Source organism: Phacochoerus africanus, chromosome X, assembly GCF_016906955.1.
Source record: "Phacochoerus africanus isolate WHEZ1 chromosome X, ROS_Pafr_v1, whole genome shotgun sequence".
Lineage (NCBI taxonomy): Eukaryota > Metazoa > Chordata > Mammalia > Artiodactyla > Suidae > Phacochoerus > Phacochoerus africanus.
Window position 1 is genome coordinate 67,507,587 of NC_062560.1, and position 27,943 is coordinate 67,535,529.

The following is a 27,943-nucleotide window of genomic DNA, read 5'->3' on the forward strand; positions in this document are numbered from 1 at the left end:
TTATATCGTCACATACCAAGAAATGCTTAGGATTCATTATATTACTTTCACCATCCTGTTTACTCTTAAAATGAAAAGCAGCTTTCTTATGATGACTCAAAGCATGGAATATACCAAAAAAAATGTCTTTTGAACTTAGGCTGGAGGCAATTAGAAGTAACCAAGATAACTGCATACTTCCTCTGAATACTATGAATACTAGCATATTCTGCCATTGTTTTCCTTATTTGTTTTCAACCTCTGCTTCAAAAACATAACAGTGTATGGCTATGATGGGTTATCAACACTGTGGAAAAACTTTCAATCTTCTAAAAAACTGTAATAAGAAGGTTGCCACTGAGTCTGAAAAAAGACCAAATGAAAAAGACAATTCACTATTTACATAGTTCTTTTCAGCTAAATATTACAAAGAATTTCCTTCAGTACTCTTAGTAATATCTACTGCTACCCACTTTCTCATTTTTTTGGTCTTTTGTCTTTTTAGGGCTGCACCCAGGTCATATGGAGGTTCCTAGGCTAGGGGTCAAATTGGAGCTATAGCTGCCAGCCTACACCACAGCCACGGCAGTGCAGGATTTGAGGCGTGTCTGTGACCTACACCACAGCTCATGGCAATGCCAGGTCCTTAACCAGCCGAGCAAGGCTAAAGTATCCAACCTGTGTCCTCATGGATACTAGTTGAGTTCATTAACCACTGACCCATTTCGGGAACTCCCACTTTGTCATTTCTTGAGTATACATCGAGGCATCAAGGGCATCACTGAAAGATACATAATGAGAAAGGCAGTTGGTTTGGTATATACTTTGATTTGCTGTGTTATATGCCGTCTGTATTAAAATATGACCTTAAAATGAATGCTGGGAGCTAAGAGAAACTGGAAAAGGATGAAATGGTTTCTTCTGTAGATTTTCCAGTATAATACATCCCTGTTTCTTTCTTGATTCTGTCCAATGATATTCGTTTCAGATGTCATTTGCAAGACGCCATATAGTCTTTACCCAAATTCACTAATTTTTAATACTTTCATTTTGTTTTTTATTTACTTTATTTCACACTACACACACATACACATATGCACACAATATATTTTTCTGAGCCCTTTGAAGGAAAGTAGCATATATCATGCCTTTTAAGCACTACATATCTCAGTATGCATTTATGTACATTCTCTAATGCTACTACAGTAGTTATTAACTTCAAGAAATTTAACATTGATGCAAAACCTTTATTTAATCTGTCACCCTTATTCCAAATTTGGCATTTGATCCAACAATTTTATTTATTGAGATTTTTTTTCCCTCAAGTCCAAGATCAGGTATTAGTTAATATTGTATTTTGGGGTGCTTCCATCATCTTTGTAACTCTCCTCAGAATGCCTTTAATTCCCTTCAACAATATCCTTTCAAAGAATCCTGTTAAGATGTGAATATCCTACCCAAGTGTGGTCTAATCAGTACAAGTGAGAGAGGACCTCTTACTTTCATTATCCTATATCCTATATATCTTTTTTTTGAAACTATAACCATCTTTTATTAATAAACTCAAGAAGTGTTATCCCTTTAGCCCAGCTAACAGCAAAACAGCATCTCTAACAGGATCTAGGATGGAGGTGCACGCACAATGAAGACTGTCTCTTAGAAAGGGATTTACATATACATACACATATGTACACACACATTTCCTTTAAGTATTTTTTAAAAACGCAAAATTCACCAGTATTGTAAAAAAAAAAATTCCCAGTGATTTCAGCCCTCCCCACCAACAAAACAAACAAACAGAAAGGAAACAAACAAGCAAACAAAAAACCCAAACCCAGCATTGGCAGTCTATATTGACTCAAAAATCCCAAATTGTGATGGACCTAGGAAAAAAGCATTTCCTCTTGAAAAAAAATATTTTCTCCTCCTTTCTGTTCATTTCATACCTTATTCTTAAGCATGAAAAAAACCCAGCTCACCTTCCCCAGCTTTTGCCTATCAATGACCTTTTACACCAGGTATGGTTCCTTAGTAATTCTTGCCTGTACTATGGTCAGAAAATTGATCCCAAATTTCTAGAAAAAAAAATAATCGGGCTTACTGAGGGCTCTAGGAAAAATCACTGGGACAGGGTATGTGACTAACACTGGAATGCCATGCTGGGCAAAGAGCACCTTTCCAAATAAAAACACCTAACACCTTAAAACCTAAAGTCTAACCTATCAGATATAAACAAGTAGCTGCTGGTTGTACCAAAAATGTGCTCATTGCCCAGCTTTAACCATAAAAGTAGTATCAAAGGGAAGGAAAGTATAGTACCTCATCTCTGTTTCAAAAACCTTGACTCAGGGACAGAGTATTCCAGGACAGAAGTCGCAGGGTGATCTTTGAGTCCCTGGCTAGATTTTTTTTAATTGTTATTTCCCCAATATGATTTTATTTTCTACTGTACAGCATGGCGACCCAGTTACACATCCATGTATACATTCTTTTTTCTCCCATTATCATGCTCCATCATAAGTGACTAGACATAGTTATCAGTGCTACAAAGCAGGATCTTATTGCTAATCCATTCCGAAAGCAATAGTTTGCATTTATTAACCCCAAGCTCCCAATCCATCCCACTCCCTCCCCTTTCCCCTTGACAACCACGAGTCTATTCTCCAAGTCCATGATTTTCTTTTCTGTGGAAAGAAAATCCTGGCTAGATTTTGATCGCAGTTTCTAGGAAACTGCCTAGAGACCCAAAACCCTCAGGGTCACTGTCACAGATCTTTTCAATCAATGGGCTCTTTGATGGACTTTCTTCAGCAGCTAATTTTTTTTTTTGAGAAATGTCTGCATCCAAAGAACTCTCTGTACATGGACATCAGGGAGGGATGCATAGTCTGCAGCACATGGTGTTGCATCCTATCAATGGCACTGCATTTCTTCTGAGCTTAAGAGCCACAGAGCAAGAAGACATGGCCCTTGGAGTTCTGATTGAGCCAGGGAACAACTGGGTTGGTAAATTGCTCCCAACCTCTCTTTATGAGAACTAGCCTGATGAGCCTGGACCATGAGAACAGCATTGAACAGGAGAAAAATTTGCCTGGCCCATCAAGATAAATCTCTATGACCAGGAAGAACAAAACCGTCTATGCCTGTAGACAGCTCTTTATAAATGTTTTCCAAACTGGGCTGGGTTGGGATAGGTCTTTGAATGCTAAATCAGAGCCCATGAGCTTAATTGGGTGTGTGATACAGTTCCTGTCCCAGAAAGACAACTTTCACATTTGTTATGTACACATTTGTATCCATGTGAAGATTTTGTGTGAGTGTGGGTGGTGTAATGTTTTCTTTCTTCTGCAACAAACCCCATAAACTCTGTAAAATATCGTTTCCCAACTCCCTGCTGAGGTGCTTCTTTCAACTCTCTCCAAAACCCATGGGGCACACTGAGCAATGTAAGTCTGAGAAGCTTTGCTGGCCTTGTTCCTCTGGATGTGGACCAATTTCTCTGGACTCAGCAGTGACAAGGGCAGAGGGCCAGGATCCTCCTGCTGGCCCAGCACTTCTTGGCTGGGCTGGCTAATAAATCCCTGCTTTCAACTACCAGTGCCACCCTGGACCCTAGGTTGGCTAGCCCAGGGATGAGTGGAAGTTGTTTCCTGGTGGGTTTGGAGAGAATGAGTAGAGAGTCTTCTGGCCAATGATCCCAGAGCCAAGGAAGGAACAAACTTGTGCCACCCTGGGACCAGAGACGTACTACATATCTTTTTTAAAACAGCTCCCTCAAGATACAATTTCCGGAGTTCCCGTCGTGGCGCAGTGGTTAACGAATCCGACTAGGAACCATGAGGTTGCGGGTTTGATCCCTGCCCTTGCTCAGTGGGTTAAGGATCCGGCGTTGCCCGTGAGCTGTGGTGTAGGTTGCAGACACGGCTCGGATCCTGCGTTGCTGTGGCTCTGGCGTAGGCCGGCAGATACAGCTCCGATTAGACCCCTAGCCTGGGAACCTCCATATGCCGCAGGAGCGGCCCAAGAAATAGCAAAAAAAAGACAAAAAAAATACAATTTCCAAACCAAAATTTTCAACTATTTAAAACATACTATTTAATGTTTTTTTTTAGTATATTTTCAGAGTTTTGCTGCTACAACCACTATCTAATTTCACAGATTTTCATCACTCTGAAAATAAATCCAATCAATACCCATTAGCAGTTACTCCCCTCCCACACAACACCCAAGCTCTAGGAAACCACTAATCTACTTTCTGTTTCTATGGATTTGCCTATTCTGGACATTTTATGTAAATGGTTTCATAGAATATGTGGTCTCTCACATTTGACTCCTTTTACTGAGTGTAATGTTTTCAAGGTTCGTCCATGTTGTAGCATGTATTAATACTTGGTTTCTTTTTATGGCCAAATAATATTACATTGTAAGAATATAGCACATGTTATGTATCCATTCTTCAGTTAGTGGACATTTAGATTGTTCCCACATTTTAGCTAGTATGAATAAAACTGCTTTACCAATCATGTGAAAACATGTTTTCAATTCTTTTGACTATGTAGTTAGATGTGGAATTACTAGGTCATATGATAACTCTATATTTAACATTTTGAATAACTGCCAAACTCTTTTCCAAACTCATTATTTAGAACTTCATATTTCATTGGTTGCTAATTCTAGTAATTGCATGTATGACTATAAAATGTAATTATGGGGATGTTAGCAATTTTGTACAGATATTTGGGAAGTTCAGAATTATTTCTATTGTTTTCTAATCAGATACTTTTACTTAGTAGCTATAAAATGATATTAGGATATATGGAATCTCATTAACTGTTGCTTTACACAATGCTGTATAACTACAACTTTGTATATTAAATTTTGTTTAGAACCTGTTTGAATGGTCAAATTTCTCAAGAGTTATCTCAAAGCTTTTAAGATGTTCTGATGAATGATTTTATAGGCCTGTTTACTTTTCTATTGTGAATGTTTTGACAGGACCAGAAAAAGGCAGTTCTTGAGAATATTCCAATGTGATTGTAAGGTCAAAGTGACGGAAATCCCATTTCAAAAACTGTTTCCTGAAGCATCCTAAACAAATTATAGCCTCCAGAGGTGAGTCTCCTTCTGATTAGTTGAATGTAAACAATTAGTCTTGGAGATAGGATTGCTGACATTCCTTTCTCCTATCCACCTCCCAAGTGCTAACAACAAACATTAACAAAGCTAGAAACAAGACCCCTGTCAGACTCCTTGTGCAAATGGGGCTCTTTGCTATATCTCTGCTTTTGTTCTTGGTCTTCACCCTTTTTTGTGTATCACTATGATCTTCCTCTTTAATAACCATTACCCAAACCATTCTTCAAAATTCAGAATAGTTTCTTTTTTATGCATCATTTTCCTTTTTATATTTATCTTTTAAATCTTCTAACATCCATTTTGGCCACAATATCTTTCATTTGAATACATGCCTCACAATGTCCTCTAATAAAATCATAAACTTGTGAAAGCAAAGACCACTCCACTTCTCATTTTGTGTTTCTAGAGTATCTCCAACATGTCTATTAGGAGTATAATAAATATATATTTACTGAATGATTTATCTTTACCATTTCAAAAATAATTTTTCTAGCCAGAAATACTTATTTATCTATTTTGAAAAGTGAATCAAGTTTGAGTAAGCAAATCCTAATGATGTTAGAGGTTATGTTATGTGGTGCAAAAAGTATCTTGAATTGGAAGAACAGATTCTATTCCCAGAACTATCATTATAGCAAAGTGGTTAAAAACAAGGAACTTAGAGTCAAGTAAACCTGAGTTCGAAATGCAGTTTCACACGTACTAGCTATTTAATTCAGGACCATCAATCATCTTTAGGTATCAGTTTCCTCATCTATAAGAGGACTAAATAAAACCTATCCACTGTATCTCACAGAGTCACTGTCAGAAATAAATATGACTTTGTATGAAAAAAACATTCTCTGAAAATTGTACAGAATGATGCAGAAATATTTAATTTACACCAAACCATCCGCTGAATACAACTGAAAAAGTTCAACAAAATAGAGGCAGTCTCTATACATTGCACAATGATGTGGGATTATAAAATTGGACATGCAAGCTGAAGCCATGCAAAGCAATCTTAATAATAAATAGGAAAAAATATGATTTTTGTGACTTTAAACATTTTTTGTCAAAGCATTAAAAACTCTTACTACTGGTTACAAATGAATATGAAAACAAAAAATAGTAAAACTATTATTAGTGTAGTGTTTTAAATATTGTAAAATTAAAGTGTTATATTTCTTTGTAAAAATGTGTTAAGAGTGATCTAAAAAGTATTCTCCTTCTGGACATATAATTTATGATTTGAAGGTGGTAACTTTTCTCTGTCTTGGAGAAGTATCACACTCATTTCTAAGTTTGAATCAGCTTCCAACACTTTATCCTTTATAACTTCAATGTTGCAAAATATCTCCCAGAGTTCCTTTAATGTGAATTATTTACCAATATTACTTCCCCTGGGATAGCTTCATCATTTTGATCACACGTTCTTCAATTATGTATATAAATTTGCCTTCATTCAATTTCTCTGGCTCTATAGTTTCTTAGTGCTGGCAACGTCACCATTCCCACAGTCAGCTATTTCTTCTAGAATTCCTCTCATATTTGAGTTAATTTTTACTTGCAATAGTATCCCTTTTTATTCCTTTGTTGCACTTTGAACTTTGTTGGCCATTTCCATATTTTAATTATCCATTTTTGTAAAACACCATATGAGTTATCTCTGAGAGATAAGAAGGCAACATAACTACATGCTTTTCTATGTGAACATGAACTGAATAACACATGCACAGTGAAATTGCTTATAGAGTTTTAGAGGATCCATGTGATTGGTCATTGATCATAAGGTGAATCTGTTTTTTATGTACTGATTTGTGGACTGAAGAGCTAGCAGTAAGGTTTGTCTTTAAGCAAGTACTCACAGTTAATATACTGGTAAGTGAAATATAAACAATGTAGTTGTAGGACTGGTACTATTTAACTAAACTCTGGTAATTGAAACTCTTAAATATATGAGCCATGCAAAGAAAGGAGTACCTTCATTTAAAATATCATATTCCTAAGCGGATCAACACACAAAATCAGGAGTACTGGGCAAAGACATATGAGAAGACATGAGTCCAGAGAAAGCAGCCTGGCACTTGGATCTCCATCTACTTATCATGGTGAGGCATCTTAAAGGCTGAGTAGAGCTTTTGACAACCTCACAGGACTAGTGAGGCAAAACTTTGAACCCAGGTTCTGAAAGGGATGCGGGCCCTGGTAAATAACCCTTCAATTAGTATTGAAAGTCAGAAGAACTGTAGCCAAGAAGCAAGGACAAACTTGAAGTAATCCAGAACTCACATGGACTGCTGCCTACCTTCATATCATTTTGATGGCCCATAAAATCTTAAGTTCTGAAATCTGAGGTTGATCCTAGATTGTCAGTTCCGAGGTACTAGAGGAAAGTATACATAAGTCTACCCTAAATAAATACATCATCCTAGGCCTTAAGTTATTTCCCGAAATAAATTTTCAGCTATAATATCTAATACACAAACAATAATCAGGTACATGAAAAAACAAAATAGCATCAATGAACGTCATCACAGACACCAGGCAATAGAACCAGAGCCACAGGTATACCAGATAATAAAATTAACAGAGATTTTCCATATTTGTGAAGCTAAACTTTAAAAATTCACTAAGGAACTAGAAATTAATAAGATGACATTTCAGATTTGGGGAAAAAACCTAGAAATTCTAGAATTTAAATTTACATTAACCAAATAAATAAATAGATAAGTAGAGAGTGAGTTAGTCAAAAATAAAATAAATAAATAAAATAAAATAAAATATAAAATAAAATAAAATAAAATATGACACAAGAAGGAATGAAAAGTAGGAGTGATATCAGCAAAAATGGGGATGTGAGGTGAATTCCAAAAATTCACCACTCCATAAAAGCAATATAAGACAGGCAAATTGTCAGAATCAATGCTTTCAGAACTCTGGAAATTAACCAAGGACTTGCAACAATCTGGGGAGCATTTAGTAAAAGAAAAAATACATATGAATCTCAATAAGAACAGTGAGTTTTGAGGTTTTTAAATTTATTCTAACCCCATCCCACAGTTACCAGCTCAGTGGCAGTCTTGAAAGAAAAAATCAGCTCACATTCCCAGTATTGAAGAGGGAAAAATGGAGCTGGAACTTTTGTAAAGCGTATTTATTTCTCAAAGAACAGTCATTCGATCTGTCTAGTGGTTTCCTGGGAAGACTGTCTCAAGAGGCTTTTTTTCCCTTTTCTTCAATACTACATTTCTTTTTATTTTCAAATAATAACCCATTGTATAGATTTATCATGTTCGTCAGTTGATGGACATATGTTTCCACTTTTTGGTTATAAATGAATAGTGTTCCAGTTTTTATAAAGACATACATTTTCATTTCTCTTAAGTGTATACCAAGGAGTAGAACTGGTGAATCATATGCCAACTCCATGTTTAAAAATTTTAAGAATTGTAAAACTGTTTCCAAAGCAACAGTTGTATTATTTATTTTACATTCTCACTAGCATGTATGAGGATTCTTATTTCTCCATATACTTGCCTATATTTACTATTATCTGTCATCTTAATTACGGCCATCTTCATGAAAGTAAAATATTTTCTATAGTTTTGCTATTCATTTCCCTACTAAATAATGATGTTGAGCATGTTCAAAACGCTTTTTTATTTGATCTTGCTCTAACTCATCCAGTGACCCAGTACTAAATGTCTCTCTGTAGGAGCAGGTATTGAATATTTTAACATCACAGCTGGGAGTTCCCATTGTGGTGAAGCAGAAATGGATCTGACTAGGAACCATGAGGTTTTGGATTCAATCCCTGGCCTTTCTCAGTGGGTTAAGGATATCTGGCATTGCCGTGAGCTGTGGTGTATTTTGCAGAAATCACTTGGATCTGGCATTGCTGTGGCTGTGGCATAGGCTGGCAGCTACAGATCCGATTAGACCCGAGCCTAGAAACACCTATATGCTGCAGTTGCGGTCCTAAAAAGACAAAAAACAAACAAACAAACAAACAAACAAAAAACCACAGCTGCCTGAAATGTTGTAAAAAGGTAAATATTAGAAACACCAAAAAGATTAAAAAGAAAATCTTGGGACAACATAACCATGAGACTTTAAAAACGTCCAAAATAGTCTTGAGGATCTAGAGGTTCACATACATGTGTAAGGTTATGTGAATGCCTCAGGAATGATCTGAGAAGGCCCTAAGCTCCTTGAAGCTCTATTCAAGCAGAAAAGTAAAGGCTAAGACAGTATTGTAAACTGTCCTGCAGAAGGTTGTGACTGCATATCTTTTTTTTTTTTTTTTTTTTTTTGCTTTTTAGGGCTGCACCTGTGGCATATGGAGGTTCCCAGGCTGGGGGTTGAATTGGAGCTGCAGCTGCCGGCTTATGCCACAGCCACAGCAATGCAGGATCCAAGTCGTGTCTGCAACCTACACCACAGCTCACGGCAGTGCCAGATACTTAACCTAATGAGCGAGGCCAGGGATTGAACCAGCAACTTCATGGTTCCTAGTTGGATTCATTTTGACTGCACCACAGTGGGAACTCCATTAATGCATGTCTTAACAAGCACACAGAGCCCATTAACAAAGACTGGAAAATTTATTGGTCCCAGGCTTTAGGGAAATATTTTACCCATTGGTAGTTAACCACTAAGCTAAGAGAACAGAGACGTTAGTCACAAAACATGACAGAGAACACATAGTTTACATAATAAGTTCAGAAAAGTCACTAGACAAAATTACAACAAAAAACCATAACAACAAGTCTGTGGAAGAGAAAATCTGATTATCAGAGTTACCACATATGTAAATTGAAATCTCTAGTTTAAAAATATGAGACATACAAAGAAATAGGAATGCATGACCTATACATAGGAAAAAGCAATCAATAAAACATATCTCTGAGGAAACCCAGATGTTGTATGTACTAGAAAAAGACTTTAAATAAATTATTTTAAGTTTTTTCAAAGGGGTAAAAGAAACCATACCTGAAGAACTTTATAAGAACAAAGTTCCATCAAATAAAGAATATCAATAAAGGAATATAAAATAAGAAAGAAATCAAACATAATTTCTGAAGTTTAAGATACAGTAACTGAAATGAAAAAAAAAAATCATGAGGGGTATGGCTTAGCAGTAACAAACACGAATAGTATCCATGAGGACGTGGGTTCAATCCCTGGCCTTGCTCAGTGGGTTAAGGATCTAGCATCGCCATGAGCTGTGGTATAAGTCACAGATGAGGCTCAGATTCTGTGTTGCTGGGGCTCTGGCATAGGCTGGCAGCTGAAGTTCCAATTTGGCTCCTAGCCTGGGAACTTTCATATGCCACATAAAGAAAAAAATCATGAGGGGGTTCATCAGCATATTTAAGCAAGTAGAAGAGCCAATGTAAAAATTGGTCAATTGAGATTATCCAGTCTGAGGAATAAAAAGAAAAAAAACTGAAGAAAAATGTTAGACTACTAGAAACCTGTGAGATACCATCAAGAATATCACCACACACTGTGGAGGTCTCAGAAGAAGAAAATGGTAAAATAAATAAATAAATAAATAAATAAATAAATAAATAAATAAATAAATAAAATTTGAGGAAATAATGGCCAAAACCTTCCAAAATTTGATGAAGCACATTACAATACATACTTAAAAATCTCAATGACGTTTGACTAGGATAAACTTAAAGAACTTTTTACTATGTATGTGATCTCACTCAGTCTTCTTAAACTTATGTGTTAGGAAAAAGACATTATTATACTCATTAGGTAGAAGTATTTTAGGCTCAAATTATGAGGTAATACTAAATTCAACCTAGTAAAGGAACTAGGATAGAACCTAATTTTCCTGACTCTTAGCCCAGCATGCATTCCTAAACAGCATACTGGCATATCTATTTGAGCAATCTTGTGCCTCATACCACAAGTTTAATGATGATGTGGTTTAGACTTAAGATTTATAAGGCATTCTCTGGGAAAGACTTGTCAAGCAAAATTTGGTATCTTACAGTTTCTTTCTTGCTTCTATGTATACACCGTATCTAGATAGTCAGTTTAAAAAAAAAAAGATGAAAAAAATTATGTTTTCTGTTTTTAACTATTTAATTTTTATATTCCTTATGCTTCTTTTATTTTTTTAAGATTTTTATTTTTTTGTTATACTTGATTTACAATGACCTGTCAATTTCTGCTATACAGAAAAGTGATCCAGTTTTATAAATATATATATCCATAATATTTCTCACATTATCCTCCATCATGTTCCATTACTAGGACTAGATCTAGTTCCCTGTGCTATACAGCAGGGTGTCATTGCTTATCTGCTCCAAATACAGTAATTTGCATCTACTAACCCCAAACTCTCAGTCCAACCCATTCCCTCCCCTTCCTCCTTGGCAACCACAGGTCTGTTCAAGTCCACGTGTTTGTTTCTTTTCTGTAGATAGGTTCATTTGTGCTGTATATTAGATTCCAGATACGTGGTATCATATGGTATTTGTCTTTCTCTTTCTGACTTGCTTCACTTAGTATGAGAGTTTCTAGTTCCATTCATGTTGCTGCAAATGGTATTATTTCACTCATTTTATGGCTTAGTATTATACCACATCTTCTTAATCCATTCATCTGTCAATGGACGTTTAAGTTGTTTCCATGTTTGCTATTGTGAATGGTGCTGAAATGAACATAGGGATGCATGCATATGTTTCAATAAAAGTTCTGTTCAGATATATGCCCAGCAGTGGGATTGCTGGGTCATATGGTAGTTCTATATTTAGTTTTCTGTGGTACATCCATACTGTTTTTCATAGTGGTTGTACCAATTTGCATTCCCACCAACAGTGTAGGAGGGTACCCATTTCTCCACAGTTTCTCCAGCATTTGTTATTTGTTGACTTGTTAATGATAGCCATTCTGACTGGCATGAGGTGGTACCTCATTGTAGTTTTGATTTGCATTTCTCTAATAATCAGTGATGTTGTTTCATATGTCTCTTGGCTATCCTTGTGTCTTCTTTAGAGAATTATCTGCTTAGGTCTTCTGCCCATCTTTCAATTGGGTTTTTGTTATTGTTGTTGTTGAGTTCTATGAGTCATTTGCATATTTTGGAGATCAGGCCCTTGTAAGTTTGCAAACGATGGTTTGCAAAGATTTTTTCCCATTCTGTGGGTTGTCTTTTCATTGCTTTAATACTTTCCATTTCTGTGCAAAGGCTTTTGAGTTTAATTAGATCCCATTGGTTTATTCCTGTCTTTATTATTATTCTAGAAGGTGGATCAAACAAAGAGGTTGCTGTGATTTATATAAAAGAGCATTTTGTCTATGTTTTCCTCCAGGAGTTTTATAGCATCTGATCTTATATTTAGGTCTTTAATCCATTTAGAGTTTTCACGTTTCTGTTGGTCATCTGTATATTTTTTTGGAGAAATGTGTATTCAGGTCTTTTGCCCATTTTTCAATTGAGTTGTTGGTATTTTGATGTTGAGCTGTACAAGTTGCTTATATATTTTAGAGATTAACCCCTTGTCATTTGCATTGTTTGAAACTATTTTCCCTCATTCCACAGGTTGTCTTTATGTTTTTTTATGGTTTCCTTTGCTGTGCAAAAGCTCGTTAGTTTAATTAGGTCCTATTGATTTATTTTTGTTTTTATTTCTATTACCTTGAGAGACTGACATAAGAAAACATTTGTATAGTTGATATCAGAGAATGTTTTGCATATGTTCTCTTCTAAAAGTTTTATAGTTTCTTGTCTTATGTTTGTCTTTCAGCTATTTTGAGTTTATTTTTGTGTTCTAGTTTCATTGATTTATATGCAGCTGTCCAGGTTTCTCAGTACCACTTGCTAAAGTGGCTGTCTTTTTCCCATTTTATATTCTTGCCTCTTTTGTCAAAGATTAATTGACCATAGGTGTCTGGGTTTATTTCTGGGTTCTCTCTTCTGTTCCATTAGTCTGTATGTCTATTTTGGTACCAATACCGCACTGTCTTGATTACTGTAGCTTTGTAATATTGCCTGAAGTCTGGAAGAGTTATGCCTCCTTCTTGGTTGTTGTTTCTCAGGATTGCTTTGGCAATTCTGGGTCTTTTATAGATTCATATGAGTTTTTGCATTGTTTTCTGTAGTTCTGTGAAAAAATGTCATGGTTAATTTGATAGTGATTGCACTGTCTATAGATTTCTTTGGGTAGTATGACAATTTTTAAAATATTAATTCTTCTAACCTAGGAGCATGGAATATCTTTCTATTTCTTTGAATCTTTTTTAAATTTTCTTGATTAATGTTTTATACTTATCAGCATATAAATCTTTCCTCTCCTTGGTCAGTTTTACTCATAGGCATTTAATTTTTGGGGTGCAATTTTAAAAAGTATTTTTATATTTAATTTCTAATATTACATTTTTAGTATACAGAAATGCAACTGATTTCTGAATGTTAATCTTGTATGCTACTACTTTGCTGAATTCATTGATCAGTTCCAGTAGTTTTTATGTGGAGTCCTTAGGGTTTTCTCTAAATAGTATCATGTTATCTGCATACAGTGACAATTTTACCTCTTCCAATTAGGATATGTTTTATTTATTTTGTTTGATTGCTGTGGCTAGGACTTCCAATACTATGTTGAATAAAAGTGGTGAGAGTTGGCATGCTTATCTTTTTCCAGATTTTAGTGGGAAGGCTTTCAGCTTTTCTCCATTGAGTATTATATCACCTGTAGGTTTGTCATTAACTGCTTTTATTATGATAAGGAATATTCCCTCTATACCCACTTTGGTAAAAGTTTTTTATCATGAGTGGATGTTGAATTTTGTCAAATGTTTTGCTGTTGACCATGTCATGGTCTCAATTTTGTGATGATGGTATTCAATTGGTAGTTGGAATAAAAATCATTGCCCATTAAAATCAATGCTCAAATTTCTTCATACCTGTTGAGATTAAGTGTGTCTCTCCCAAAGAGGTCCATGTTATTCTAAACTAGGAAAGGAGTACAAAAAAAATCTTCTATCTCTAAAGAATGCAGGAGATTATTTTACCTAACCATCTTATTTTACAAAAGAAGAGACAGAAGCAGTTATAGTCTGAACACTTGTGTCTCCCCCAAGATTCATATGTTGATACCTCATCCCCAATGTGATGGTAATCAGATATGTAGCCTTTGTTAAGTGTTTGGTTCATGAGGATTGAGACCTTATGAATGATCTAAGTGCTTTTATTTAAAAAAAAAAACCCACTGAGACAAAACACTGTAAATCAACTATACTGGAAAAAAATAAAAATCAGAAAAACCTGAGTTCTTTTGAGCCTTCAAACATGTGAGGACATAATGATAAGACAACTGTCTATGAATCAGTTAAGTTGGCTCTTACCAAACATAGAATCAGTTGGCACCTTGATCTTGAACTTTCCATCCTCTAGAATTGTAAGACATATATAAATATATATATTTAAGCCACTCGGTCTATGGCATTTCTGCAACAGTTCGAGCTGACTAAGATATAAATTGGTCCTCGTAAGGGGGTTGCTGCTGTAAAAAATACCTAAAATATAGAAGCAACTTTGGAACTAAGCAATTCTGGCAAGAGCTCAGAAGGAAAAGGAAGAACTGCAGAAAATGCCTCAATCTCCTTAGAGAATCCCTAAGTAATCTTAAACAGAATTTTGGCAGAAATATGGATGGCAAAGGCCATTCATATGAGGACTCAGACAGAAATGGAGAACATGTTATTGGACACTGGAAGAATGTCAATCCTGTCAAAGTGGCAAAAAACTTGGCTAAATTGTCTTTATGTTTTAGTAATTTATGTAAGGTAGAATTTTTGAGCGATGAAATTGGATATTTAGCTGAAGCTATTTCCAAGAAAAGTTGTAAATATATAACTTGCCTCTTCCTCACTGTTTAAATGAAAGAAGAAATAAATGACTTCAAGATGGAATTTCTAAGCAAAGAGGAATCAGAACTCAAAAGATTTGGAAATTTCTATGGTTATCCATATTTCAAAAAAATGAGAAAGCCTATTCAGGAAAGAATACAAAGTGTGAAGCCAAAAAAAAATATTTGATAAGGAGATTAGTATGGATCAACTTTTTCTTTGTCTAAGACAATGGAATAATGATCTTGAACTCAATTCAGAGCTCATCAGGGCTGCCAAACCATCACAGGCACAGAGTACAAGGGCTTGGAGGGCAGAGTGGTGGCTTAAAAAGAGAGGTCACTAGCACATTTGAGACTTCAGCGCACACTACTTTGTGTTATTTTACATTGCAGGCTTCTCTCCCCATACTCCAGTATTGCATTCTTAATCCATCCCAGGTATAGCTCCAATGAACCCTGGCACAGTGCAGGACTTTGTGGCCACTGCTCTGGAGGACCCAGGCAGCAAACAGAGTGTACCCAAACTACACAGGTCTGGGGGCATGTCTAACTTCACCTAGATTTCAAAAGACAAGACCACCAAGCAGAGTCATGGACTAATGAACCCAACCTGGTAGAGTCATAGAATGTAAGCAGAGTTGGACTACAAATAGAAAGTCACTGCAGGAACTTTCTACTGAACTTGGGGGTGATATTACCACCCCAATAGGCTTGGAAGGCAGAGCATTGAGACAAAGAAGATTATTGTCAAGATTTAAGATCTAATGTTGTTTGTTCCTTTGAGTTTGGACTTATATGGGATCTGTCGCTCCTTAGTTTTTCCTATTGATCCATTTTTGAATAGTAATATATTTCCTATGCTTGTCCCTGTTAGGACAACAGAGTCGAAGGGGGCAGAGACTGGAGCAGTGAGATCACAAGCAGGTTTATCGACCAACAGAGTGGCCAGGAGCACTGAGCAGGGAGAACTCAGGCTCCCTGTAGGTAGAGCAAGGGCATCTTTTATAGGCAGGGGACTGTGTATTGGGTCATGTAGTCTCAAGGAAATAGGGAAAGGGGTGTGAGAAACAGGGAAGGAGGATTTAGTCATCCTGTAAATTTTTAACAGTTACTTTGGCTGTATTTATTTTGAGGCTTAACTGTTCCTTAAGTTATCTTTGTCCTGGAGACTTCATCCCTGCTGGAGTCTGTTTCCTTTTGGTTTGGTCAGCTGAAACCATGTCTGGAGCCTGGGTGGAATTTTGATGATATTGCTGATTTTGTGTCTTCCATTTTTTACTTTTAATCTCCAGATTACAGATACCACCTAACATTCCTCCCTTTTTTGATAGGAAAATAGGCAAAGGTCTCGTCTTCTGTTACTTCCTTCTCAGAAGGGGTGTCATTTCAAGGGGCCAAGGTACAAGAAATCTGGTAGTATTGGTAGGTTTGGAGGGCTATTATGGAGTTGATTTGTTTATCTGTCAAGGATTTAATCATTCTCTGTAAAAAAAAGAAGAAAATAGTCATAATATAGCCAGCACCACTGCTAGTAGTAAAAGAAGAAGAACCAGAGGGGCCAGAAAAGGGAACAACTAGGTGAATTGGGAAAAGGCTTTTGGCCAGAAACTTTGAGTTCTTTGTCATTGGAACCAGGTAGCTTGTTCTCAAAGGCCTGTGGTCCCTGTGCCTATTGCTGCTGCTCTTTTAACTCCTGCAAGGGCAAGTAGTGTAGCTAAAAATTCAGCCTTTGTAAAGGGGCACCAGTTAAGTCTCAGATACAGGGTTTTGAGGAAGAGAAAGAATAGCTTGATTGTTTTGCCAGGATAATGAGAATAGAGCAGGTTAATGCCTCAAAACTATGTCCTGTCTTAAGGGGTGATAGCCAGGGGTTTTATAAGTTTAACTCTGAAGACTGGGTTATTGATAAAGGTGTCTAAATTACATGGTTTCAGTAGGGACTGGATGACTTGTTTGGGCCTTGTTAAAATGGAGAATGAAATGGAGATGTGTTCCATCTCTAGAGAATATTGGATAGAGGGAAAGGCCAAGGAAAGGTAGAGAGTTGAGTCCCATGACAGAAGGCAGTTAATTCTTGTAGGTGGTTAATCTCTGCAGGCGGTTGTTTTTCACAGGCCATTGTTTCTTGCTGTCCAACTTGTGCATTAACATTCCTAGGTTCTTACTATAGGGGATGGAAAGAAAAGAAGATAAGATTAAACAGAGGTTTGGGATATAGGTTGATACCAGTAATGTTGAAGGAGTGTAGTTTTATCTAAGTAAGTTTTACTGTTTTGTGTGGTATTAACACATAATTTACAGAAGCTATCAGTCATTATACATGTTGTATTCTTTCTGTTGTCATAAGAGGAGACCTTGAAAATGTAAGGTTGCTGCCCCCAGCTGATGCTACTTTGGGAACATCTGGTGATATCAAGTCTGACAGGGCACATAAAGCTTAAGTTCTTAGCAATACAAGGACTTTGCTAAAAATATTCCAATAATATTACCTAGTATTACGTTGGATGTCTGACCCACAGCTACTCCATTCTGCCCTTTCTCCTTAATGGCCAATGCAGATGTCACTGTTAATTATTTCAGTGTTTTTCTAGATATGAGAAGATGCAAGAATCTGGGTCCATAAAAATCCTTATCTGAAATCTAACTATCCGAAGGCCTGTTCTGTCAGTTTTTTTTTTTTCTTTTTTTTTCCGGAGTGCAGAGTGCCTTATTTCAGATTTTCACCATGAATGCCTTTCAGGGAGTGTTGAAGTTCAGCAGCCTCCCTGGATCAAGATTTAATCACTGTAGAGGCAGATGGCCAGTGCCAATTTCCAGTTTACAAGGCTCCCCCAGTCATAAATTTGACCATAGTTTTGGGGAGGCATTTTATGAACATTTAGTCCCATGGTGCTAGGAATGAACATTCCTGGGTCTGGTGAAGATTTTGCTTGCCAGACTCCCAATGTGCTATTACTGGACTAGGCCTTATTAACAGCAGCCAAAAGTCTCTGGGCCACCTGTCTCCCTCGTCTTTTATGGTCCAGGAAAATATTCCCTCCTGTTGCATTTTCCAATATCTAGAGATCACTGATCTCATATGGAATTGTATATCATTTTATCACAGACTCGGTTACACATCTGGTAATGCAAGAAATAGAAATTTTGTAAAAGCAGTTAATAAAAATATAGATAGCAGTATTAGTAAAATCATAAATAAGATTTTAAGTTAAAAGATTTCACCAAGTACAGCCAGTATATCCATTTTCAGTTGGCTTAGACAGTTCCTTATTTTTAAAGGAAATTATATTCTGGCTTTGTTCATTCAGCCTAATTTTCTGGTGTTATTAGGTTGGCTATTCCTAGATGGTTTAATTGTTTCCAAAATAATGGAGCCTTTAAGTTTAAATTGCTATAGCCTGGGGAAGTTATATCTCCTGGCTGAAGTCTTACTTGTTGCTTATTGAGTTTAAGTAACATTAGAAGAAAATATATTTATGGATTAGGTCAGAACAGGTATTAATTAGCCAGGCGAGGGGATCCCACCTGGTAAGATCAATAATAAGGGCCTTGAAAGGGAGAAACCCACCCAAGATAAATCAGAAGTATTAGATGTAGGTAATTGACCACAGACACAACAATTGGATTGATTTTTAAAATAAAATCATGCCCATGATAGAAAAACATTTGATTTGTTTGCAAAAACAAAAGAAGACAAGAATAAAACAAATAACCATATGGGTCAGGTGTGGCAATATTAAGATAATTGTCTACTGCTAATGTAGTCTTATTTTTGTCCAGACATTGGTGTTTTTCTTACTAGAGCCTTGTTTTAAGGTGAGTTTGAAGTCAGTAGTTCTCTCTATAGACCCGTCCAATGTAGAAGCCCTTTTTAACTGAGAAAAATAAATTTAAGAGTTAATTTTCTTCACTTTCTTTATGCGTATGTCACTTAAGAATTCCTGATAAGAAACCTTTTATTTAGGCTGTAGAGAGCCCTTTAAATGACACTTTTTTAGAATGTATAGTCCTCTGGTTATCATGGGATATGTGATATTCACCCAGAGACATATTATAGCAATCGGCTTCAGAAACAAGCTTAGAATATTTTCTTAATAATTCAGTTAATCTTTACAATAATGTAACATACCAGCAAAGAACTATTTGGGAGGTGAGTTGGACAGTAAACATTAAACCTCAATACACAAAACTAGAATATGAATCAAAACAAACTTTTTTTTAATTACCCTAATTTTTAACAAATATAGCCATATTAGGATTGTAGTAAATATACCCAAAATGGAAAACACCTTTCTAAACACTTTTTTTGGGGGAGTTGTCAGGGAGCCAGGAATAACCAAGTGGCTGTCTTGGATTTACCACAGCCCTGACTGTTTAATTCAGTTATTGTTTACCTGCATTAACTTCTCTGAATCAGGAGCAGACTGTTACCATGTTACAAGGGCATCAGGATTGCAAAAGTCGGACAATGAAGAGTTAATTTTTTGCAGAAATAGAATGTACTATATCTATGTGTGCCATAATCTTTATAAATTTTGTTTTTACTTTTCATTTGACAATGTTTCTTCTGTAAGTTTTTTTTACTCAACTTTTTTTTATTGAGATATAGGTGCTTTACAATGTTGTGTTAATATCTGGGGTACAGCAAAGTGATTCAGTTTTACACACACACACACACACACACACATATACGTAACACTTAAAAATTATTTTCCATTATGGTTTATCATAGGACATTGAATATAGTTTGCTGTGATATAGAGTAGGATCTTGTTGTTTATCCTCTCTATGTATAATCACTTACATCTGTTAAGCCCAACCTCCCACTCCATCCCTCCCCCACCCCTCTCCCCACAGCAATAGGTCTGTTCTTGTCTGTGAGTCTGTTTCTGTTTCATAGATAAGTTCATTTGTGTCATATTTTAGGTTCCACATATAAGTGATATCATATAGTATTTGTCTTTCTCTTTCTGACTTATGTCACTTAGTATGAGACTCTCTAGTTGCATCCATGTTGCTGTGAATGGGCATTATTTTGCTCTTTTTTAAATGACTGGTTAGTACCTAATTGTATATATGTACCACATCTTCTATATTCACTCCTCTGTTTATGGACATTTAGATTGTTTCCATGTCTTGGCTATTGTGAATAGCGCTGCTATGAACATAGTTTTTTGTTTTTGTTTTTGAATTATAGTTTTATTTGGATATGTACACCAGAGTGAGGTTGCTGGATCATATGTAATTCTATTTTTAGTTTTCTGAGGAAATTCCAAACTCTTTTCCATAATGGTTGCATTCAATTTACATTCCCACCAATCATGTAAGAGGTTTCCCTTTTCTCCACACCCTCACGAGCATTTTTTATTTTTAGACTTTTTAGTGAATGCCTTTCAAAGCTACAGTAATCAGAACAGTCTGGCACTGGCACAAAAACAGATATAAGAATCAAAGGAACAGAGTACACAGCCCAAAAATAAACCCACACATCTATGGTCAATCTTTGATAAAGGAATCAAGAATGGACAATAGGAAAAAGATACTGTCTTCAGCAAGTTCTGTTGGGAAAGTTGGACAGTTGCATGTAAATCAATGAAGTTAGAACACACCATCTCACCATACATAGAAATAAACTCAAAATGGTTTAAAGACTTAAACATAAGACATGACAGCTTAAAACTACTATAAGTGATCATAGACAAAACATTATTTGACATAAATCATATGTTTTCTTAGGTCAGTCTCCCAAGCAATAGAAATTTGTTAAAAAAATTAACAAATGGGATCTAATCAAACTGACAAGATTATGTACAGCAAAGGAAACCATAAGCAAAATGAAAAGACAACTACAAAATAGGAAAAAAAATTGAAAATGATGTAACCAACAAGGACTTAATTTCCAAAATATGCAAATAGCTCATACAACTCAGTAACAAAAAACAAACAACCCAATTGAAAAATGAGCAGAAAACCTAAATTGACATTTCTCCAAAGAAGAAAAACAAATGGCCAATCGACACATGAAAAAAATCCTCAACATTGCTAATTATTAGAGAAATGAAAATCAAAACTGTAATGAGGTACCACCTCACATAAGTCAGAAAGGCATTCACTAAAAAGTCTAAAAATAACAAATGCTCATGAGGGTGTGGAGAAAAGGGAAACCTCTTCTGTAAGTTTTTAAAAAATATATAAGGGAAAGTTTAAAAACACCTGGTCAGATAGAATCATAGATTGCTGTTTAACATTACTTATTCATTCAACCAAAGTAACAAAGGATTTTTAAAGCAAATACAAATTAAAGGCAAATAAATTCACATAATCTGTTATCAAAACCAGCATTTTAAGAAAGCCTTCTTTTAACAGAGAGACAATACAAATTCAAGTTTTGCACTAACTTTTAAAACACTTTCTTTTAGAGAACATCACAGGATGGCAATGAACATATTGGTTAATAGCCTTAAATGACTTTGGTTTCTCTGTTTAATAACTGAAGTTTCGGTGTCTATCTCATCTTCTGACTTCTATTAAAACTAGGTACAATAATGTATTATACTTAGTGTTGATGACTCTAAAGACATGTCTATATCAACAAACTTTAACTTTAGTATTAGAAGTTAATTTAAGACTGAATATTTTCCTGTTCACGTGAACCTAAAATTAATTTACCTATGTATTTTGAGAATTTACATGTGCTCAATTTTCTTTAACCCAATTAATTTGAGCTCTTTTATGAATTAATTTTGTGAATGTTATACATACACTTCACATACACAAAGATATATACAGACAAGCAAAACTGAGACCTCATATTTCCCATTCCAAAGTTTCAGCCATGTATAAGGTACAACTGTATAAAACCCATCAGTTACAAAAAAAAAAGAGTAGATTCAAATTGGGTTTCTGGCAGATGGAACAGATAGCATGATGTTAAGCTATTTAAGGGGCCCATAATATGGACAAAAAAAGGAGGCTGGGAGAGGTAGTTATTCAGGTTCTGGATGAGGAGGAAGAAGGAAGGGAGATATGATAAGTATGACTTTGAGGAGAAGAGGGAGAGGAGTGAGAGTTCTGGCCATGACCTGAGTTAGAGTCCTCATCCTGTAGCTGGTTGAGAGTTGGGGGGCAGATGTGTTGGCAGGATCAAATTCTTAGAGAGAGAAAGGATAAGGGCATAGGGGATTTTGTGGTTTGGAGGTAGGGTTTTTGCTGAGCAGAAAGACCTGGTAGGAATTGCAGTTTTTACATAAGGAGGGTAGGGATCTTAGGGAAACAAAAGCTCAGATATAGGGAACCTCAGACCCTTTCTTGTTTTGTTGGAGAAAGTTCAAATCTCTTTGAATTTGGAAATTGAATTGCCATTTTCAGGCCACTGGCTATCCTCCAGTTTATATTGAGGCCATGCTATGTTACAGAAAAATATCAGGCACTTGGCCTGAATGTGTGGGGTGAGACCAAGTTTGGTCAGATTTTTTTATTATTATTTCCCCAACCCAATTTTTATTCCACTGTACAGCATGGGGACCCAGCTGCAAATACATGTATACATTCTTTTTTCTCACATTATCATGCTCCGTTATATGTAACTAGTCATACTTCTTAGTGCTATACAGCAGGATCTCATTGCTAATCCATTCCCAAAGCAACAGTTTGCATTTAACCCCAAACTCCCAATCCATCCCACTGCCTCCCCCTCCCCCCAGATATCCATAAGTCTATTCTCCAAGCCCATGATTTTCTTTTCTGTGGAAAGGTTCATTTGTGCTGTATATTAGATACCGGATATAAATGATATCATATGGTATCTGTCTTTCTCTTTCTGACTTACTTCACTCAGCATTAGAGTCTCTAGATCTACCCATGTTGCTGCAAATGGTATTATTTCATTCTTTTTTATGGCTGAATAGTATTCCATTGTGTATATATGCCACATCTTCCTAATCCAATCATCTGTTGATGGACATTTCGGTTGTTTCCATGTATTGGCTATTGGGAATAGAGCTGCAATGAACATGTGGGTGCATGTGTTTTTTTAAGGAAAGTTTTGTCTGGATATATACCCAAGAGTGAGGTTGCTGGGTCATATGGTAGATCTATGTATAGATTTCTAAGGTACCTCCATAATGTTCTCCATAGTGGTTGTACCAGCTTACATTTCCACCAACAGTGCAGGAGGGTTCCCTTTTCTCCACACCCTCTTGAGAATTTTTTATTTGTGGACTTATTAATGATGGCCATTCTGACTGGTGTGAGGTGGTATCTCATGGTAGTTTTGATTTGCATTTCTCGAATAATCAGAGATGTTGAGCATTTTTTCATGTGCTTGTTAACCATCTGTATGTATTTCTTGGAGAAATGTCTAGTCAGGTCTTTTGCCCATTTTTCCATTAGGTTTGTATTTTTTTTCTGTGAAATTGTATAAGTTGTTTGTATATTTTAGAGATTAAGCCCTTGTCAGTTGCATCATTTGAAAGTATTTTATCCCATTCTGAAAGTTGTCTTTTTGTTTTCTTTTTGGTTTCCTTTGCTCTGAGTGACTTGATGGCCCCTATATTACCAGACTCCTACCTCTCCCAGGGGATGCCTCTTTGTAGACTGGGATGAGCCAAGAGAATTATTTTCACAAACATCCACTTCCAAACTTTGCTACTGGTTCTGCTTCTTCACAGCCTCCAAAAGACTACCCCTTGGTATGTCTATTAAAAAATCTGACCCCAGAGGTCAGAGGAGTCCCTCTAAGAGGTCTGCGATGTGAAATGGACTCATTCCCTATTTAAAAATGTATTTTTCAACAAAGAAGACAACCTGGTTGCTTGTAACCAGGTGCAATTGGAGGCCCAAATGACTGAGTGCTCAGACTTTTGGAAATGGAAATAAATTGGAGGATAAATGCTCAAACCTGGGTAGAGGAGGGGAAATAAAGAATTGTAAATCACTCACCTTCCACTTTTGGTGATATTGAGACTGGTGTGGAGTACAATGGGTTGAAAATCATTGGAGGTCACTTGAAATCTCAAAGCTCAACAGGCCACAGGGGAATTGAAGAAAGACTTTCATTCCTAAGAATGGTAGTTACTGAGAGTGAAAATCAAAATGACCTTTGGAACTCGCTGGAGAATTGCCCCAGCCTGAGTCCTCAGTTGTCCCAGAGAGTTTCCTCCATTCACTGAAAGCCTCAATAGTATGTAGGACAGTTAGGAAAACAAAATAAGAGGCAGGAGACTTCCACCCATTCGGGGATGAAACTACTAGACCTTTAGCTTCAGGGGGACCTTCAGAGAACCCTAGAGAATAAACCTGATGTGTCCCTGGTTGTCCTTCCTGGAATTGGAGAGGTAGTGGAGAGCTTGAAAGGAAGGGCCGGGTAACCCTTCTGGGTATTGGCATAAAAATATTAGGACAGTGGAGTAGAAGGGGACAGAGAGTGGAGCAGTGAGATTGCAAACAGTTTTATCAAACAACAGAGTGGCCAGGAGCACTGAAAGGGAGAACTCAGTCTCCCTGCTGGTAGGGCAAGGGCATCTTTTATAGGCAGGGGTCTGTGTGTTGAAACACATAGTCTCAAGGAAATGCAGAAGGGGGCTTGGGAAACAGGGAAGGAGGATTTTGGCCATCCTGTAAAATTTAAACAGTTCCCTCAGCTATATTTACCTTGAGGCTTAACTGTTCCTTAAGTTATCTTTGTCCTGGAGACTTCATCCCTGCTGGAGTCTGTTTCCTTTTGGTTTGGTCAGCTGAAACTGTGTCTGGAGCCTGCATGGAATTTTGATGATATGGCTCCCAAATCTCTTATACGAGTTGAAATGCAGTAAAAACAAAATGCAGATAATAAACAAGACCATTAATTCAAAAAGAAATATATTTTGTCAATAAAGATAGATAAATCTATTTTGGCTTAAGTTTCAACAGGAAGGTAATACATTAATACCAGTTTTTTGCAAACTATGATCTTTGAATTTAAAATCCATTGGGAACAAGAAGATATCATGGTTAGTTATGTTTTATATTTGGGGGAAAATCTACCAATTATACTGTTTTGTCTCAGAGAATGACATGGGAGATGGTCCAGCCTCCTTAAAAATGTTCAGTGATAGCAGCTGCACCGAGTGTTAGTCAAAGTAATTTTCTTCCACATAAGGCCTACTCTTCATTTTTCCTTGAGATTTATTATCATTATAATTATTATTATCATTATTATTATTATTTGCACAGTTGGGCTGCATCCAATCCAGAGTTGGCTTTTTTTTAGTAATACAGCCTTCACAATGACTTGTGATCAGGTATTATTTCTACACTTGTGTCACCTGAAAAATTGTTTTTGGTTTTCTCCTGAATTGAAAGGTCTATTAATACTTTTAAAGCCTATAACTCTGGGAACCTGGTAATGATTCATACCAATACTAATTTTTCAAGTCACCATCATTTCTCTACTTTTGAATGTTCTGGTGTCTAAGTACTATATACTTCTGTGGCACCTATGTCTGCAATAAGTGGTATATATTTCTAGTAGTCTTACTTCTATTATTGCTCTTTTAAAACTATTCTGCTGAATTAATAACAATTTTACTTACTTTTAAGGTAGATCTCATTTTCCAACACATATAAGGTTAGTAGTATTTTTGGATCTATCTTTTTCCTTTACTTTTACCTTGACTTGTTGACCCAGACATTAGTTTTATTAACATATTCCTGAGTCAATAGTCTTCCAAAAGTTGTTCTGTTAAAACAAATCTCCTTTTTCATCTTCCTGAATTATGTAATTCCAGCCTGAAGATGTTCTCCAAAACAGAGCAACATCCATCTAAGATGTGGATTTGATTTTTTATTGTACCTTACTTTTCTTTAAAATAATTAATTTTTATTGTGAATCTCCTGATAATCCTGAGTCAATATATATATTTTAGAGCATTGGCTTTTAGGGTTCTGGCTAATCCTGAAGGCTCACTTAATAACTGTCTTTGGTACAAGGGTAATACAAATCTTTGTAGGTCAAAGGAAAACTTGAGAAGCCTGAAGCCCAGGGCCACACACAATTTGTCTAAAGCTGTTTGTTGAGTTAGGACTTTGCTGAGGCAAGATCCTGCATATCCATTATGTGACTGAACACTTCTCCACACACACCATGATCTGAAAATTTGCTTAAACTCACAAAGATCCACAATTTGCTGATGCCCATATGATTTTTTTTGTCTTTTTGCTGTTTCTTTGGACCACTCCCACGGCATATGGAGGTTCCCAGGCTAGGGGTCTAATCAGAGCTGTAGCTGCCAGCCTATGCCAGAGCCACAGCAGCATGGGATCCGAGCCACGTCTGTAACCTACACCACAGCTCACGGCAATGCTGGATTGTTAACCCACTAAGCAAGGACAGGGACCGAACCCACAACCTCATGGTTCCTAGTCAGATTCATTAACCACTGTACCATGATGGGAACTCCTGAAGCCCATATGATTTATGTCTATGTAAAAACAGCCCCTTGTCTGCAAATGACAAGTAAACAGCTCAGGTCAAAATATCATGGAGCAGGCACTTAAGGACAAAAGCTGTCCACACATGGTGTTACAAATTAAAAAAAAAATCAACAAATACAAGAAGTAGCTACACTTCACAATGTAGGTCACTGCAAACTGTCAGCTGAACAACTATCATGCCTGTGGACATTGTTGGAAAAAATTTTTAAAAAGTGAAAAAATTATAAGTCCTCATGCTAAAGAATCCAGTTCAGTGATTCACTAGGCTTTTTTTAAATAATAACATTTTTAAAAAATATATGAATACTCAAATGAGGTTGCCATTCTCTTATTTTGAAGTAATAACATTAATAGCAGTCAACTCCTAATAATTCCCTACCTCACAAGTAGAGGATATTTTAATGCTAAAATAAATAAAATTAAAGCATGATACTTTTAGAGCAAGCCTTTTTATTGAGTACATTTACAAATTTTAAAATAAGTTCTACTAGCTATATGAGAAGCATCAATAAATTCATATGTATTTTGTTCCCCAATATTCCCACTACAAATATGTCTCAGTACTCCCAGTAGACCAACATACTAGATTATAACACTCCCCTGAACTGAATTTATCCTTCAAATCTACAGTGACTCCCTATTCCACAACTGCTGCAAAGCCTCTATTGCAGTGGTTCTCAATTATAGCTAAACATTAGAATCACTGGAGAAAACTGGAAAGATCCCAGTGCCCAGCCTATACAGATGGTGGGGCCTGGGCATCAGTATTTTAAGTATCTCCTCAGAGTATTTACTGTACAACTAAAGTTGACAACCCCTTCCTTGTTTATCTTAATTTACTTGCATGGATGCCCAAGGCCAGCACATGCTCTCTGTGAGTAGACTTGTAGTTTGAAATTTAATGTTATTTGTTGTGTGTTGTGTAATGTAGTGGCTTTAACTATAAACTCAAATAAATTGCTCCTTAGTTAAGTATTTTGAGTTTTATACCCCAAAAAAGGCTGTCATAGACACAATGTCATAAACAAAATCCCCTATATATTTCCTTTTAATAATTTGCTTATTAAATTTTTAACACAATTAATACAAGTGGAATTTATTTTTGTTAATAGTATAAGGATAACGAATTATTTTTCCCACTAGGTAATCAATTGTAGTAACATCTTTTGTTAAATAGAACATTCCCATTTTTTGAAATAGAATCATTATCACAGAGTAAATTCCAATAGATACATAAATCTGTTTCTCAGTGCTATATTTTGTTCTACTGCTGTACATTCTTGTATATGACTTAACAATTTAATGTATTCTTGGAAATGTTTACACTCAGTGAAAAACCATTAAATAAAAATAACTTTCTTTAACTTTAATTGAACAATTTTAATGCAGTCCATCTCAATATTAAAATGCATTTTACAGCTAAAAAGTGTTTATCAATTGAGCAAGGAACACTAGTTTAGGTAAATAATAAACAGAAATTTGAAAGTGAAAAATATTGTTTT

The 27,943-nt window shown here is 36.0% G+C and overlaps 1 pseudogene; it reads right to left on the reverse strand.

The window, feature by feature from the left end:
• Nucleotides 1-2,744: 2,744 nt before the first annotated feature.
• On the reverse strand, nt 2,745-14,060 carry LOC125118056 (uracil-DNA glycosylase-like; annotated as a pseudogene).
• Between the last annotated feature and the right edge of the window lie 13,883 nt (nt 14,061-27,943).